A 16,732-nucleotide genomic window follows, 5' to 3' on the forward strand; every position below is an offset into this window, starting at 1 on the left:
ACTGCTGCGGTCATACCTGCCCCCCGCCGGGTGAGGTGGGCGGTGGTTTAGCCGCGCAGCCGCCATCTTAAGTGCTGGCGAGCCGCCTCTACTGCGGCAGGGCGGCCCTCTTGGTTGAGGGGTGAGGCTATGCCGTGGGGGACGCCGCGGCCGCCATGTTGAGCTCGGGAGGAAGAGGGCAGCGCCGGGTTGCGGTGTTTTCCGTGCCCTGGTGTAGGCAATATGAGGTGTTTTAATTTTTTTTTTCATTATTGTTTTTTCTTTTCCCCCCAAGGGTATCGTGTGGGCTGCGCCAGGTGAAGCCCTGCGCTGGGGCTGCCTGCGCTTGGTGCCAGGGATCCCGTGATGGGGGGCGGGTTTGCCCGCGGAGAGGCGCCGAAAACAAGCGGTGACATAAAAAAAACCAAACCATCCAAAATAGAAATGGGGAATTTGGGGCGAATGCCTTCTCGCCGGCGGTGCGGGGAGGTGGCTGGAGGCGAGCTGGCGGCCGGGAGCGCTGCTGTGGTACCGGTCGCAGCGGAGTGAGGGCCCCGGCGGAGCTTCGCCGCCGCGAACGCGATCGTGGTGATGCCCGCGCTGTGGGAGGGTTTAATTTCCAAGTCTCGAAGGCTAGGCTAGGATTTCTGCATCAGAAATTGCTTACTGTAAATTTTCGCCCCTTTGAAGTTTAGGGGGGAGTAGTCTGATCCCATATGTATGATCCAGCAACCCAGCTGTGGAACAGGCTGCCATTCCGCTGTTCCACCGTGCACGCCTCGTTGTGACCGAGGGGTAAGCTCCTTCAGGGTCTGCAAACCGCTGCAAAGTCCAGGTGGAGTCCCGGAGGGCCTGCCTGCATCGCCCCGAAGCCTCCGCTCCGAACCATCAGGGTCTGCCGGAGCGACCACCTTCAAAGAGTAGCTCGGTACAAATTTGGTTCTGGAAAAAGGGATTCATATGTGCCTACGCTTTGTAGGGAAGGTGTGTATATAGGCTAGTTGTAAGTGCAACACCGGTCAAATCACGCTTTAGTTGAACTGCCTTTGTACGGTTTTGTTTGCTTGTTGGTTGTGCAAATTCTATAAAAAGGAGAAGAAAGACTGCCAAAAAGGCATACAGGGAAATACTCTATTTTTTTCCCATAATTTTAATATTTTTTTAATATGTATCTTACTTGCCCTTTTTCCCAAGGAGCACAAGTAGACAATGATTTGACCTCATAGGTGAAAGAACATTTACAGCAAAACCACTAAATGAAATAATGGGAAATAGCCACACATGCATGCTTCTGTTTTTCAAATACTTTTTATTTTTTTGTTTTCTAATACCTGTTTAAACTGTGCTGGTGAATATTGTCAGAACTACCAGCACATTAGGTCTTTAAAAATGCATAACATGGTTTTAAATAACGTGCAAAGCCTGCCATGCATCCTTTGACAGTAGTGAACTGAACACTGTACAGCAGTTACAATATGCTGGCAAATTACAATAATAAAATAGCGATCAAAGTGTAATACTAAAGCTTTGTTCCTATAGAGGCTTAAGCATATGTTTAAACACACAGTAGTTTGGCTGAGGAAGGCTTAAAACAAGGCTATTCGTACAACTTTTCATGTCTGAGATCGGTTTTTGGGATTAAAATGCCTCAAAAGCATTCAAGAGTAATTATAATTAATCTGCTAATTTAATAAGCAATATAAGGCCTTTGTGAAGCACAGGGAAATTGCATTTTAATACAATGTTTCTGTTACGTTAGGAATCCTGTTACAGTAGCTGAAGATAATCACAGGTGGCTATTAATGAGGCTGTGTGGCTATTAATGAGGCTGTATGAGTATTACATTTCGCCGCCTGGTGGCTGTTTTCTTTTTTTCAGCTTAGTGTCAGAAATGCAGTGTAAAGCTTGTGCTGACCTGGCAGGACAGAAGGAGAAGCGGTGGGGGAACTGGAAGGTAGGGCAATTTAGCAAAGATCTTTGACCTTCACCCAATGTACAACAACATGTTTTACAAATCGTAAGTGTGTAGAGAAGAAACTATAAAAACAGTGAAATACTTTGTTGAAAAGCAACAGACAAACTAGATCATTTCTTCCCACATCTGGCAGCAGCTGTTGAGTTTCACGGGCCTAAAATATACCTCAGTGTGTAGTGTTAGTCCGTGAAGAATCGTTTCCCGTTCCAGCTGTTTTTAGTTGATGGTCATCGGCCATGAGTGTTAATAATCCTTATGGCAACACTGTAAATAATATAATTAGAGGAGGTAATTTAATAATTATCTTTTCTTATACAGCTGATATATCAATGATTTGAATGAACATATGGAATAAACATACTTCCCGTAAACTCCTCAGACAGCAACCTGAGCCCCAGCACCATAAAAAAAAAAAAATACAAAGCCCTTCTGTGGAAAAGACCGAAGCCACATGTACAACCACGTACCACAGGAAAAGAGCCAAAAAGATCAACAGCATCAGTAATTAGGTCCTAGAATAAATAGAAAGAAACTTGATAAGTAAAATTCTCAGATGATTTGAGGAAGTGACTTATATCCTGAGCTAAAAAGAAAGGCAGAAAATCCCTCCAAATGGACCCTACCAGTTTTGACCAGCAGCAAATTTCCTTCTCTTTCTGGGTGGTATTCAGTAGTTTCTAGGACCAGAAGCTTTAAATCAGTATGCAGTTGCGAGTCTGTAAAATTCATTTAACTTGAATGCGGGATCAGACGGCAAGTAAGCATTCCACATTAAAAAAATGAAGGTGATCTTCACTTAGGTGTAGTGTGAATGACTGACAAGATGTGTGGGATTTCTTTAGTCATTCCTGCTTAAGCTTTGCTGGTTGAAGGAGATTACATTTGCTTACGAAGGCAGACTGACTCTTTATAATAGCATTAGCCATATTATGTATTAGTTCTTTGAAATGGAATCCATGGTTACAACACTAATTTCAAGGTTATATTTTCAAGATATGAAAGTTTCCTTTACAGAATTGCATGGATTGTAAACACTGTATGTTATTTGGAGATTATTCTAGATTAATCTATCCATTTTCAAACGTATGGTGTTTGTTTGTTTGTTTTTTTCAAAGCGTATACTTCCAAGCAATTTCTTTTCTTACAGCATGGTGAAAAAACTTTGTAATTTTGAAATCTCAATGTGAAGCCCCTCTGCACAGTGCAACAGAGGTTTTAAGTCAAGCAGGACTGGTCTTGGTAACTCTCAGGTCCAGCCTTGACTTGTTAGCTGCAGCAAAGCAGCTTTATCAGTCACTGCTGCTGAATCCTAATCTGCCAGGAGAGGGCGCAGCCTTCCTAGAAGTCTCAAATGGAAAAAGGTATCGTGGTGTGTCAAGATGATTCAGAAAGGCTGTCTCCCAAAAACCCGCGTGGTCTGGAGGCTCAAGACACTCCTCCTGGGTTGGGAATTGAGGATGGCAGGGAGAACTTGTTGTGGTCTACATCCATGTCCTTCATAAAACTTCGTCATTCATAATTCTCAAGAAAATTGAGTATTTATAGGGAAACAGTTTAGCTTTTTATTTCTCCTTTTGGAGTTTACAACATGGTTCCTGAATGTAACTTTTACTTATACTATAAGCTGTACCATATATTGTGTAGTGTTATGCAGAATATCTTCTGAAAGATGTTGGATTGCTAGCAGTGGATAGTGCAGGTTTTTTTTCTTTTTTTTTTTTTTAATTTAAAAAATATGTACAGTACAACATGGCTCCTGGCAGTGCAAGCTTTTTCTGGCTTCCCCGCTCAGTGTATGGGGAAGAAACTTGCTGTAATCAAAGACTAGATAAATCTTCAAACTTCAGGCAGCTTCCTTCCCTCTCTGCTGAGTCTGGCAATGCTGCTGATCAGAAACTAGATTGTCTGTTTCCTGAGAAGTTGTGATGCTTGATTTTTCCTTCTTTCCTTTTTTTTTTTTTTTTTAAGTTCACAATTGAATTGGACATTTGAAGATTTGAAATTATCCATAGAATGAATTTTAAATGGTCTATGGACCTACCAGATCATTTCATTTCACTAATGCCAAAGGCTTTCATTTGTGTTATTGTCAATGCAATGCTAACTAATTTAAATTTTTCTGTGGAAGTGAAATGTAAAAAATCAAGCAAATTGAAACCAGGAAATCAAACCATTGCAATTTATGTTCACAGAATGTTTTGACTTTTTTGTATCCTGACATGAAACTGAATTGGCACATTTCTCTGAAATGTTTTTATTTCAGTAAAACTGCATTTATCTTAGACCATTATAGCTGAAATAACCTCTACTACTGCATTATCAAGCAGAAAGAGCTTGTCTGACTGAATTGACCAATCAACCTCAAAAGCTTTACATGAAAATTGTGGCTGCGGTTTCATAAGGTGGGCATTATCAAAGCTAGCTGAATGAATAGTACGCGCTTTCCACTGGCTTCTAAATGGGCAACAGTCAGTAAAAGAAAAATTGTGCCGTTACTGTTAGTTAAGTTAAACAAAGCTGCAGCTGAGCAAAGAATGAACTAAGCAGGCTGTTACTAAACTCCGCTGCTGATCTGTCCTTTGACATAAGGTGGTAAAACAGATCTATAAGCAGCTGATGCTTGGTTTTTTTGAGCAGTGGATGGTGCCCTGAGCTCCATCCAGAATCAGTGCAGACTGCAGAGCTCTTGTCTGTGTCAGAGTTGAGGGAGCCAGGAGTGCCTCTTGGCCCCAGGGCATTCCCCAACCATATCGGGGACCCCCTCGTGAAGAGCCCGTCTGGGTCTGTAAGCTAGCTGTGCAGCAAAGATCCTGAGGATCCCCATTCCCTGCAGCTCAAACAGTGTCTGAATTAATTCCTGCTCCATGTAGTCTTCACATGTCTCTCTGCTGGCAGTGAAAGGAACTTGCTGAGCCTGGCCTCCCCGTGCTAGGTGTTAGCCATTATGATAACCCCTATGTGGCGGTCCCTGTTTCCTCTCAGATCTATTCAGAGGCACTGAGGTACTCTTCTGAACGTCTCAAATGCCCACATCTTCTGCTTCACTGCTACTTCCATTAGCATTGACTTCTGGGCATGCAGAATGACCGGGCACTGGTTTCTCTTGTTTTGGGGATCCAACAAAGGTGTCTTAGCTTTTCCCAGCCCTTCAAGGAAGGGACTGTCTCCATCTGTTCTAGTTGCAATGACATAAAATATACATGTATGGTTTTTTTAGATGCAACATATATAGCTTCTGTTTGGAGCGCAAGTTTGTTACTGTTTTATACAAATCTCTCTAGCTATCTTTACTGGAGTCACAGTTACGAAAGCTAGATGGCATTACTACATCAGCAGCCCATTCTCTTGTGATTCGCAAGCCATTAAAAAAATCCCAGAATTATCCTTAAACAATCCTAAATGTGTTAACTGCAAAGAACGCTGTGTAGTTACAGAAAACAGATGAAATGGCAGTTATTTTAGGTGGGTCTTAGAAATCTCCTACATCTGAAGGACATGTAGGTTCTTTGATTTTTGGCTCAGGCTTGTTTGGGTAGGGATAAGGTTGCTGACACTCAACACTGTTTGTGAGGAGGGTTTTTTGTTTTGTTTGTTTGTTTTCTTCTAAGGAACTACTTTCTGAGTCTTAACCGTGTTTGTAGCTGATTTGGAGCCTGTAATGAACACGCATGGTCGCATTCTTGCCATATGAGGGCTACCCAGTGGATTAACCAGCTCGTGAATGTCAAAACAGCCCCATTTTTCCTGCCGTGGTCTAGACCACATCCTCAAAGTGTCAGAAGTTAATGACTTCAATGTGGCAATACTACGCACACACCTGGCCTCAACATATTTTTATACGTAACTCATCAGCAAACATGTGCAAAATGTATTTTGGTGTATGTACCTTTTGATGATGGCAAGGCTTGCCAGAAGAGGCAATAGACAAACCAATGTAGTTGACAAAAACTGGCAAGCTGTTGGCAGGACTGGCATGTTCAGGTATGAAGGAGATATAACAAACTTTAAGATGAATGCAGACTGAAAACAATCTGACTTCAGCCCTAATTTAACTGTGTTACTAAGGCAAGCTGAGAGGAAAAAAGCAGCTGACAAGTGTAGCAGCCCAGCAAACTATGGACAGCCAAAATGATGTACAGGCAACACGTACAATTTCCTTCCAGGTCTGACAATACTTCCTTCTCCTAGGAGATGGTATTGTGTGAGTACCTCAACTGTCAGCAGGGAAGCAAGATTTCTAGCTCTCTCAGTAGCAAAGTAAAGCTTTCCAGTATGACTCATTGTTTTTTCAATACATGCTCTAAATGCAGAAATCCAATAAGAAAAGAAATCAAAACTATTCATTTAAAGACAGTCCCTTGCCTTTAAGAGGCATGGCTTGTGAGTTTTGTACATTTAAGATTCAAAGTGCTAAAAATCGTTAAAGACCATTATTCTGTTTTAAGGATCCAATTTATTTATTGGACAAAGGTGAGTTGATTTCCATAGCCATCCTTGTGCGTCAAGCTCCTCTCTGTGATGACAGAAGTCAAGAGCCTCCAAACACTCTTGTAGGTCAGCTGGTAGGAAATTCTGAGGTACAAACTGCTAACTCTGTGTATGTGATGGGCACTATTACAGCAGTCTCTTGCATGCTGAGCTGTTCAGTGTAACAAGATATATGCCAGTAATCTCTATTAACATCTGTTTTAAGGCTTTTTCATTTCTAAGGCATTTCAGAGTTTGTTTTTTTTTTGTTGAGGTTTAGGAACATTGAAACTTACCTCTAGAGCTGTTTTTTATATATATAAAGATGACTTGCAATATCCTGTTGTTATCACACAAGTTCATTTCACATGTATATGTCATCCCAGTCAGGAAATTCAGGTGCCTGGTTCAGATGTTTTGGACAAGTTTTCCTCATGAGCCAATGTTGTGTGACTGGCAGTGATGCATATCAATAAAAATAATTTGAGATTTTTTTTCCAAAGATCATGCCCTTTTCTCTTTACAGTGAATGGCAAAATGTCCATTAAACGTAAGTGAAAGTAGGATTCAGTTCCAGGTTTTAAAATGGAAATGGCTGAGGTTTTTCTGGGTTGATGACAACTTCTGTCTCAAATGCAACTGCCAGGCAAGGAAAGTGGTTTGTTTTACAGATATTTGTCAAAATCCTGCTCATTGTCTTGCAGATTCATATCTGATGCCTGTTTTCAGTACCACATATGCCAATTTTATCCTCTGTCATATTTTTCTGCAATGGGTTTGCTTTCTTGATCTATGTTCATTGAGATGCAAAGCATCTGGGATGTAGGCACATAGCAAGGGTAGATCTCAGGAAAAACTGGATTGATTTCTGGAAAGCTCTTATACGAGAAATATGTGAGATTGGCCATATCTGGTCCTAAACTACTTGACAGGGTTGTTGTCATAGGTAAATTATAAACAACAAGACAGAATCTAGAGAGAAAATACCATGCTCCAGGTAGCCAAAATGTTTTTAAATGCTAGCAGAAGTACTGTCTGCCTCAGCTGCCCTGGAGTCCTGCATGCAACGGCCTTTGGCTGCAGCAGTAGCCAGGATGATACCCTCAGACAGAGGGTGTCTATTGGTCTCCATGTGGTCCCCTGCTGTTATCTCACAAGCAGAAAGAAACAAGACTGAACCCCTGACATTTGTACCCAAACCAGGCAGAATGTGGGAAGGAGCAGGCAGAAGGGAGTGTGGAGAGCTGCTCAGAGAGGGAAACAGCAGGACGACAAAGGCAAGCACAAAGACAGCAGGGCAGATGAGATGAGGTCCAGCCCGCCCCCCCCCCCCCCTTCAGTATCCAGGATCAGTGAAGAGATGTCAGGAGAGCAGCTGAACCAGCTCTGTTGCCACAAGGAGAGCTAGGAAAGATGAGATTAGGTAAATCCAGGTGCCTGAGCAATCTGTTTAAATTCACCAGGCTCTAAGTAGGAACCCTCTCTCTAAATCATGGCTAACTGGCTTTCAGTGCTAGGAAAAGGGTGCTGTTTCTGAGCCAGCTCCTTGGTTCTAGTAAGTGAAGATGATTGCAGCAGGCTTGCATGGCGCCACCGATGTGCTCTGCAGAAGCCCTTGCCAGGGAGCGCTTCCCCTTGCCGTTCCCTGCATTTCTCTGCGCCAGCCGCGCAGTCTAAGTGCAGCCTGTGTCATTTCAAGGGAGATCATGTGCATCTTAGCAGTGAGCTGCAGCCACCCCATCTCTAATCTTATTGAGCTCAAGGGATGTGCATTAGTGGTGAATTTGGCTCATGGTTTTCAGTTTTTAACCACTGAACTGAAAAAAAGTTTAATAAGCACAATAAGCCCATCAATTTATATTGTCTAGCTCTTGTTGCCAGGAGCTTTGATTCCCACCATAGCTGAGAGGGCTATTTTCAGAGCACCAGCTTGGCCTCTGTACCCTCATCTGGCCAAAGAGGGATCTGAAATCAAATCTAGATGTTGAGGAATTCTCATATTCCCATTCTTCCACGTACACAGTGCTAGTGAGTTGGAAACACAGCTCTGAACAGCCTCAAAAGCACCAAGACTCGTCTTCCCAACAAAAGCTGATTGCCAGATGTTTCAAAGGAGCAACTTTGTCTCGATTTCCTTGCATTTATGGAATTGTTTATGATGTAGGCCACAGGGTATTTGTTGTCTGCTCGGTCAGATGCAAGTCAGCAGTTCAATGGATTTAAATGAAAGACTGATGGTGACTTACAATCTGTTTGCATGGAAATGGCATTGGTCCAACTGCCCAGTTGTGGAATGTTATGTGAACAGAGCAGATATAATTATTTCCAAATTTGGCCACAATCCATATTTTATCCATATTTATCCATATTTTGCTGCAAAGGGGCTTGTCTCCTTTAGCAAGAAATCCCCTGGGCAGAGAGCTTATTCTCAGTAACTCACTGTTTACCCCGTACTGGGTTGAGTTTCCAACAACTCCTTCTCTGTGGAGGAGCCAAAACGCATGACCTTTGCTAGTGATGCAGCTATCTTCCAAAATCAAACCTCTGTCTCCTCGACAGCCTGTCTCACTTAGGAAATGTTGCAGCTTATGAGATCATTCACAGTTTTCTCAGCAGCAACTAATTCTTGATACAAAACCTGTTGGCAATAGCCTGGATTTTTCAGGGAGCAAAGACTCCTGTGCATATCATCACATGGTGGAGCAGGAGGGAGCACTGCAGAGATCTCTCACCAGTCAGATGCTGTTCCACTTATTCAAAAAGATGGTGGGATGTGAACCAGCTTTCGTTCGAAAATAACGTAGGCATTTTAGCACATGACTGCTCTCCCTCTAGCATGTTCTCTTGTACCTTCTGGGATCATTTTCTCTGAATTTTGCTGATGGAGCTCGACTGCTATCGGATGGCCCTTCGCAGGGTCGCTTCAGGGATGAAGAAGATGTAAACTGAAGCTGCTGTGGAAGCTGTTGCAAACTGACCTATTCTTCTCTTGCTCGTAGCCAGCCAGTCAGGGATGGATGGTGCATTCACTTCATGGCTGCAGGGCCACGAATCTTCTGATCTTTTTCCCCATATAAATGTCTTCAGATGCAGTTTTGACAGCAGGTTACACTGAGAAGATTTTTCCACTCTGCAGTTCTACACCATCAAGACATGCTTAAATTACTCTACAGGCTGCGCTTTCAGAGAGGCCTGTGTTACTTACACATCTCTGGTTTTGGCTGACAATTTACAGGCTGTTACTAGCTAGGGCGCTTCTCTGGAGAGTCCTCCTTTCTCAATCTGACAGAGATGCAGGCAGGCAGACAGAGCCACAACTCTGTGCTACCTAAAAAAACCCAGGGTGATAACCCCCAACAAAGCATGACAAAGAGTCACTTCATGCTCAGGTTTGCCTTGGGTTTGCCTTGGTTTGCTTTTACAGAGCTGGACCAGTTTCTCCTGAGTCAAATTTTGTTATATGCAAGCTACTGTGGTGCCTTTAATTCAGTTTAAGAGTGGATCAGATAGGTTTCTTTGCCCTTCACAATTACTACCTTGTTATTGCTCTGTTTGTTGATGTGTGTGCTGGTAGCATCACACGGCTACAAGCATGCCCCGGGGCCTGGTGCAGTAAATGTCCGTGGTGTGTTCTTCTCTCCTGATTGTGTAGAAGGAGTCATCACTGCATTATAAACAGCTTCTCGAGGCTCGTTCTTGCCTGTGGGACAGCTTCATGCATGAAAAGTGTCAAGCCTGGCTTTCTGTGGAATAGGCTGGACCGTTACACCCTGAGCTAAAAGATGACCGTTTCTTTTTCTGCACCAGGGCTGATATAAGGGAGCAGATAGCAGTAGGTCAGAGCTGTGATGGACCCCAGTCTAATGCTGGCCCTAGGTAAGGCTTCACAGCAGTCTCCAGGTTTCCCTGGGGAGTCATAATTTGGTTAGAGTAAATATGATGGTGAATGAGTGAGTCCCATGAAGAACAGGAAATAATCTCTGCAGCTGTGGCAGGTAGTGCTAGTGTATGGAAAATACATAGCATTTGTGTGAGCTTTTGAGTACCGGTTTTATTCCTGTGATTCTTTTTGGCTGGTCTAATACCTTGATGTTGAATTCAACCATTTCACGTCCCAAGAAGCAAATAGCGCCACAACAGGACCTTCTTTGGTGCAGAGAGGTGCATTTTTCCATTGCACTGGTATTGCTCAGCTATGAAAAAACAGAATCACTGTTTTACCAAGGCAATGGTTGCTAGAAGAGAGGCGTCTCCCAAGGGATTATTGGTTCTCGATTGCTCTATTGGTAGAATGCAACTAGTTGCAGTGATATCTACCTAACACACATATGTAGCCTTTGGACTCATTAGAGTTAAAAATGTTTTGAAGGTCAGGAATAAATCTGTGTGTGACTGCCTGTATGTATTTACACTTTCCTTGCAAAGGATGAAAAGAAAGTGATACCTGCTTTTTTGGTGATTAATACTGTTTGCATGAAGATTGTTTTCTCTGAGGCTTTTGTGCATGGTCTTTTACGCTAATGGGCTGCTCCTGTGTAAAATCCCTTCAGAGGATACCCCAGAGGAGCCAACTGCAATTAAAACCCAAAAGGCTGTGTCCCAGTCCTTCTTTGACTTCCGTTATCTTTAAATTACATCCTTAATGTCACTCTGTCAGAGTAGGACCACCCTTGCCTAGATCTGTGCCCATGGAAGGTTTAGTATAGCCCTAACCTAGTTAGGAATCCAAGGGTTTTCCCCTCATTTCCTTGGGGTGTAGTAAGATGGATTATCTTGATATGAAGAGTATAAAATAGGCAGAAGTAAAAAAAAAAAAAAGATTCAGGCTCTGGATTTCTAAGCTCCAAAGACCTCACCATTCTGAACCCCACTGGCAATAAAAAATGCCTGTAAATGCAAAGTCTTGTCTCTCTGAACTCTTCAGGTTTAGTAAAATAGATGAACATACCATTGTCCCTTTGTTTCTACAGTCCATCAGAGTCTTTAGCCCCAAATCTTTGCTCAGTCTTTAGTTGGACAAAGTAGACAAGGAATTTGAAGTGAGTAAGAACACATCAGGACTCCTGAGTTTAGCTAAAACTGCATATAAAAATAATATTGTCTTAGAAAATGAAAAGCCTGTGTCCTTCATCTGCTGAGCAAGGGGTTTCATGCCCACGTTTTTTTCCTGCGTGCTGGCAGATTCACAAAATGTGATGCATTCTGACTGTAGCTAAATAAGCAGCTGGAGGGCTGTTATCTCTGTGCAGAGACACGGGCCTGTTCCCTTTCTGTTTTCAAGGCACTCTGCCCATTCCCTGTGCTTTGTGAGGGCTGTGGCCTTATGGGAGGGTGAGCACATTCGCATACATCGTAGCATTGGTGCTGGCTGAGACTGAGCTCAACAAATTGTTTCTGTCCCATTCCCCCAGAGGTGGTCACTTAATAATTAATACCTGGTATTTATACCTTTTGGTAAAGCACTTCGAAACACCTGTCAGGCTGACTCGGACTTTGTGTAGCTTGTGATCATTCACCCATCTCTGGCATTCAGCCATTTTGGAGTGATAAAATGTAAGCTATGCACAAAACTGGCAACCCAAAACAGCTCAGGTCAGATTTGTTTGCTGCTGTAACCTCCTTGACATCAGTAGAGTACCAGCATTGTTTCGTCTACATTCAGGAGTAGGCGACCACCAAGGAATGAAGGCTGAATACTGAAACATTTAGCATTCCCACTGCTGCTTGCAAAGCGACCCACCAGCCAAAAGCTATTGGGTAGCTTGGGTTCTGAGAAGGCGCTGTTCTGTATCTTCCTTTATATGCCAGTGCTGAACAGTTCAAAAAGGACAGGGATAAAAAAATTACCCTGTTCGGTCTAAGCAAAACAATATATCTGCTCTCTTGAAATGCAATTCTGCTTTATCTGGTTTTACTGTTGGTGGAAGGGGAGGCACACGGTGTTTTCCTATTGCCACCTGTTTCTGGCAATGCAGGACCTGCTTGAAAGCCACTGAAAGTTCCCATAACCAGTAATTACTTTGGATCTGGATATTAGGAAACTCTGCTCTCAGCAATATGGAAAGTAATTAAAAATAAATAAAGGTCACATGTTTATAGAGCCCTTTCCACATCATTTAGCATTTCTAGTTGATAAGAGTGTATTGTGTTTCTTAATCCTACGTGTAGAAGACGCTTGCATCACCTGTGGGATGCTGAAGAGGGATGTTGTGCAGGTGCTGCCCTAAGCACCTCAGCTTCTTCCAGGGCGTTTTATTCAGATCTCTTTCCAAGCCTGGCAGGACAGGTGAACCCCTGTGGAAGCAGAATTGCAAGTGTCGTCTTTGTTGTGTGAGTGATGCATAACCCTCTACCTTCAGCACTGAAAGCCTTTGCTGTTCTTCACTTTCTTAGGGTGGTAGTTTCCTTCCTATTAGCAGGTGCTTAAGGAAACCTCTGGAGTCATCTATCTGTGGCCTCCTGTTTCTAGCTCTCTTTTTTTTTTTTTTAAACTTCAAACACAGGGTGTGTATGTGTGTGAAGGGGAGACCGGGCATCTATATATGGGTGTTTGGTAGAAGGTGAGTGTCCTCAAGGTCTGTTTATAAACATTGGAACTAAGACCTCTGGAAGACCATTCAGGGCATCAAAATTGTCTCTGCTAAGTCGTCCTCTGGAGAAGCATCTCTCTTTCCACTGCCTATATATGGAACCCACAGAGACCAGACTGAATTACCACAGCTGAAATTAGATGATGCAGAAGGTGGCATGAATACCCTTGCAGTTTTAGCTACTACTCACCCACTAAAAGGCTTCCAGTTTTCCCATTAATGTAGCCACTCAGCTGGCCTAAGCAAAAAAAGCCGTCTTTGCGGAAAATTGTGTATTAAGCATCAGTCTTTATTGCACCAAATAGCTCTTTTAAATCCTCACCCTGGGAAGCTGTTGACACATGTTAGAGTCACTCTACCACCTTCTCCCAATAAATGCATGTGTAATTGTATTTGTGTATACTAGTTACATGTTGCTGTGGAAGTTTTGGCATGCTGATTTATATCTGCATGCCAACCGTCACAGCCTGTGGCTTCATGGCCGTATATGGAAGTTCACCTGTGAAGGTATCTGGAATTTCCCTTTGGATCTGTTTGAGGTCTAAACCAAGCAGCTTAGAAGAGGGCAAGTGGAGTTGCTACGTGCCCGAGATGGGTGGCAATCTCTGGCAGTGAAAATTGTCGCCTCCCATTTGAAACCTGGCTCACATCACCCTGAAAGCCATGAAGGATGTTTCTTCCTGCCATGCCCTCTCCAGAACAAGATGTTCCCTGTGGAGTGGGATGCTCTGAGAGGCCAGATCTGGCTACTCCCTTCCAGCACTGCAGGTAGAAAAAGATGGCTTGAACATAAAGGAAGCCACAGAAATTGTTTGGAGGCTGGCCAGAGGCAGGTGGGAACAGGCTGAAGAGATGGAGGTCCGTTTGGTCTGGTGCTGTGGCTATGTAGATTCAGTGTCTAAAATCCCTTGTGGGGAGAGAATGACATGGAGGGAGTCGTTGCCTTCAGTTAACTGGGGGGGGGGTTCCTGGAGGCCAGGTGTAGGAAAGCTTGAAAGCCCACATTTCAGCATAATTAGAGGCTTTTCTGAAATGAAGATATAACTTGATATGCAGAGTCTGTACACTTGGATTTCATGTTGCACTATACCCCCTGGAGCACGCCTTTATCTTACATTTACATCAGGATGTTAGGCAATATACCACCACCTGCAATTTACTTTGACTGTGGTGGCTGTTAATTCTTGTAGTGTGGATTGAAGCCATGTGCTAAAACGTTTTAGAAAAGCTTCCAGTCTGGTATTTGGTCATTAGGTTGAAAAGGACTGTGTACCCTGAAGAAGGTGATAATAAACATGCTGAAAGTGTATAGAAAGCTAAATGACACTGAGAAGGTAGTTTAGGGTCTTCTGTTTATTCATCCACCTATTAAAGGATAGAAGGGCATATAATGAGACAGAAGAGTGGTACATTGAAGGCACACAGAGAGGAATTTTCTTTGCATGGAGTATATTGCCATTCGTGAACAATATCAGCATGCATAAACATAACAGGATTCTACAAAAGATTAGGCATTTAATAGCCTCCGACACTACCATGTGCTATTGCAGTGATAAATACATAAAATTCAAGACTACTGCATAGGTTTCAGGCCAATTCTACTTAAACAGAATTGAAAGAAAAGTCTGTCTGGGGCAGGCTATGCTATCACTGTCTGCCACAGCATCCCTTGTGCTGTCCTCCAAAACACATTCCAGTTAGCACAGCCAAAGACTGTGAACTATTTGCTCTGCCAGTTTTATCAAGTATAATAGTCACCATGCTCCTGTGATGGCCTGTGATTTATACTGAATACAGCAATAGTCTACTGGAAAATATCTGGCATTCTGACACCTACCTGAATGGCTGCTGAATGCTTCGTGTGTATGTTAGTTATTTCTTCTACAACTGAACCCATATTGTGCTTTACTTAGAGACGCTTGGGTTGGCTCTTAGTGGGAAGGTTCAGACCTTGATCAGTCCTGTACAACTCCTGTCTAAACCAGCCCAATGACAGGATTGTTAACCTGGCTGATATTCCCAGAGAGTCTGAAACAGCATTTTCTGCTTTACGAGACATACAAGTTCCCAACAGATGCTGCTGCACATCTGCTCTGCACAGGCAGCTGCTGGTTACCTCCCAACCGACTTTGCTTACAGGCAACTTGGCTGTACCAGCTGTGTGCCCACATCTGTACAGTTTTGTGACCAGCCATAAGCCTTGCACTTCTCCAATCTTGATGAGATTTAGTGAGCCAGGGACCGCTGCACCGTGCCCCGTTGTGCAACACAGGCACCCCAAACACTGCCCGCTGGCAGCTGAGACCCAGGACTGAGCCCTTGAAGGATGTCTATAGATGGCCATCAGTTCTCTTTACTGGTACAGAGATGTAATTTAATGTGTTATGGGACCAGGTAAGGCAGGAGAGATATGGACACTCTGACCTGCAAATGCATCATCTCTTCATCCTGGAAAGTGAGATTCTGGTTCTTACCACCTTCCCTTTCATGCTGGCCAGTGTGAGCCACACAGCTCTCAGAGGACACTCTTAGAGGTAAAAACGCTGTGCTTGTCAGTTGTTGAACTTCTGAGCTGTTCATTCCTGCCCTTTCCTCCTACCCCAAACAGTGAAACGTTTGCTGGCACTGTCCAGGAGTTCATCTGTTGGCATTTTAATATGCATGGGTACAATCATCCAGTTGCTACAATTACACTGTGGGAATCTTGTTTCTAAAAATACACCGATCTATGCTGCTCTCCAACACTAGCATGAGATAACGTATCATGTTCCCTAGTTGCCAGTGATACACAGGATGAAGGTAATCAATACAGCTGGTAATACATAAAGACAACAACAATTATAATTACAACTGATTTCCCTTTCACTTAGAAACATCATCTTCTAGCCTGCATTATCACAGCTTCAGCTGTACAATGCATTAAAATGATCATGTGCTTCCCTTTGCTAAATAGAATCCCGTTATTTTGCCTGAGAGCATCTTTTGAATAGCTCAAAGAGGTTAGGTTTATTATGGGAGCCCTAAACCAGTTCATATTCCGGCAGGTGCTCAGTTGCTATCAATGAATGTACTTCCATCAAAATCGAGAGATCTACCTGTTTGCATCATTCTGGATGTGACTGCTATATTTTGTCTAGGAAAATGTGTGTGCACATCATCTCTTGAATTCAAGGTGCAGCAAACAAATCCCTGCTAAGAAACCTGATCTGCCACGTTCCAGCTTCTCTTCTGCATTATTTAAATTGCAGGTGAAAACACTGTGAGTCAGTGGAGGCTCCAAAAAATTGATGGAATGCTGGTCAATTTTTGCTATTTAAAAAATCATATTTTGGAAGTATTTTGCATTACAAGTAGCCCTTCTGATCCCAGAGGAGCTACTCACAGTGTACGGCATTACTCAATCTTACTGTTGGATATTCTGGTCCAAAATAACATGGCTGCCAGGTGAGTGAAGGAGGGGGCCTGGGAGTCTGAACTTCAATGTTGTAGCCAAAAGTCACAGTGATGAGACGTCAGGCGTGTGCAAATCAGTATATTCCAAATTACAGCACTGATTGCTGAGAAATTGTTGTTAAATCTCTGTTCTTCCGTCTCCCTGCCCATAGAAGAACAGCAGTAATACTAGAAATGGCAAGGAGCATTCATGAATTAACATGAATTGTAAAGTTTGTCAGTGCTTTGAAGTTCTTCAGGGAGTGGTACTAAATAAAACACACCTTGA

At 43.1% G+C, this 16,732-nt stretch overlaps 1 long non-coding RNA gene across 1 annotated transcript in view; it reads left to right on the plus strand.

Annotated features, from left to right (window-relative positions):
• The window catches only part of LOC148053105 (uncharacterized), a 24,988-nt gene continuing 8,256 nt past the window's right edge, over nucleotides 1-16,732 (plus strand). Inside the window, exons 1-3 of the long non-coding RNA XR_015708888.1 lie at nucleotides 1-121; nucleotides 275-963; nucleotides 1,858-1,933. This is a non-coding gene — a long non-coding RNA (uncharacterized LOC148053105). The remainder of the gene's footprint in view (nucleotides 122-274; nucleotides 964-1,857; nucleotides 1,934-16,732) is intronic.

Source organism: Nipponia nippon, unplaced genomic scaffold (genome assembly GCF_047370975.1).
Source record: "Nipponia nippon isolate SJK-2023a ecotype South Korea unplaced genomic scaffold, ASM4737097v1 scaffold_4, whole genome shotgun sequence".
Classification (NCBI taxonomy): Eukaryota; Metazoa; Chordata; class Aves; order Pelecaniformes; family Threskiornithidae; genus Nipponia; species Nipponia nippon.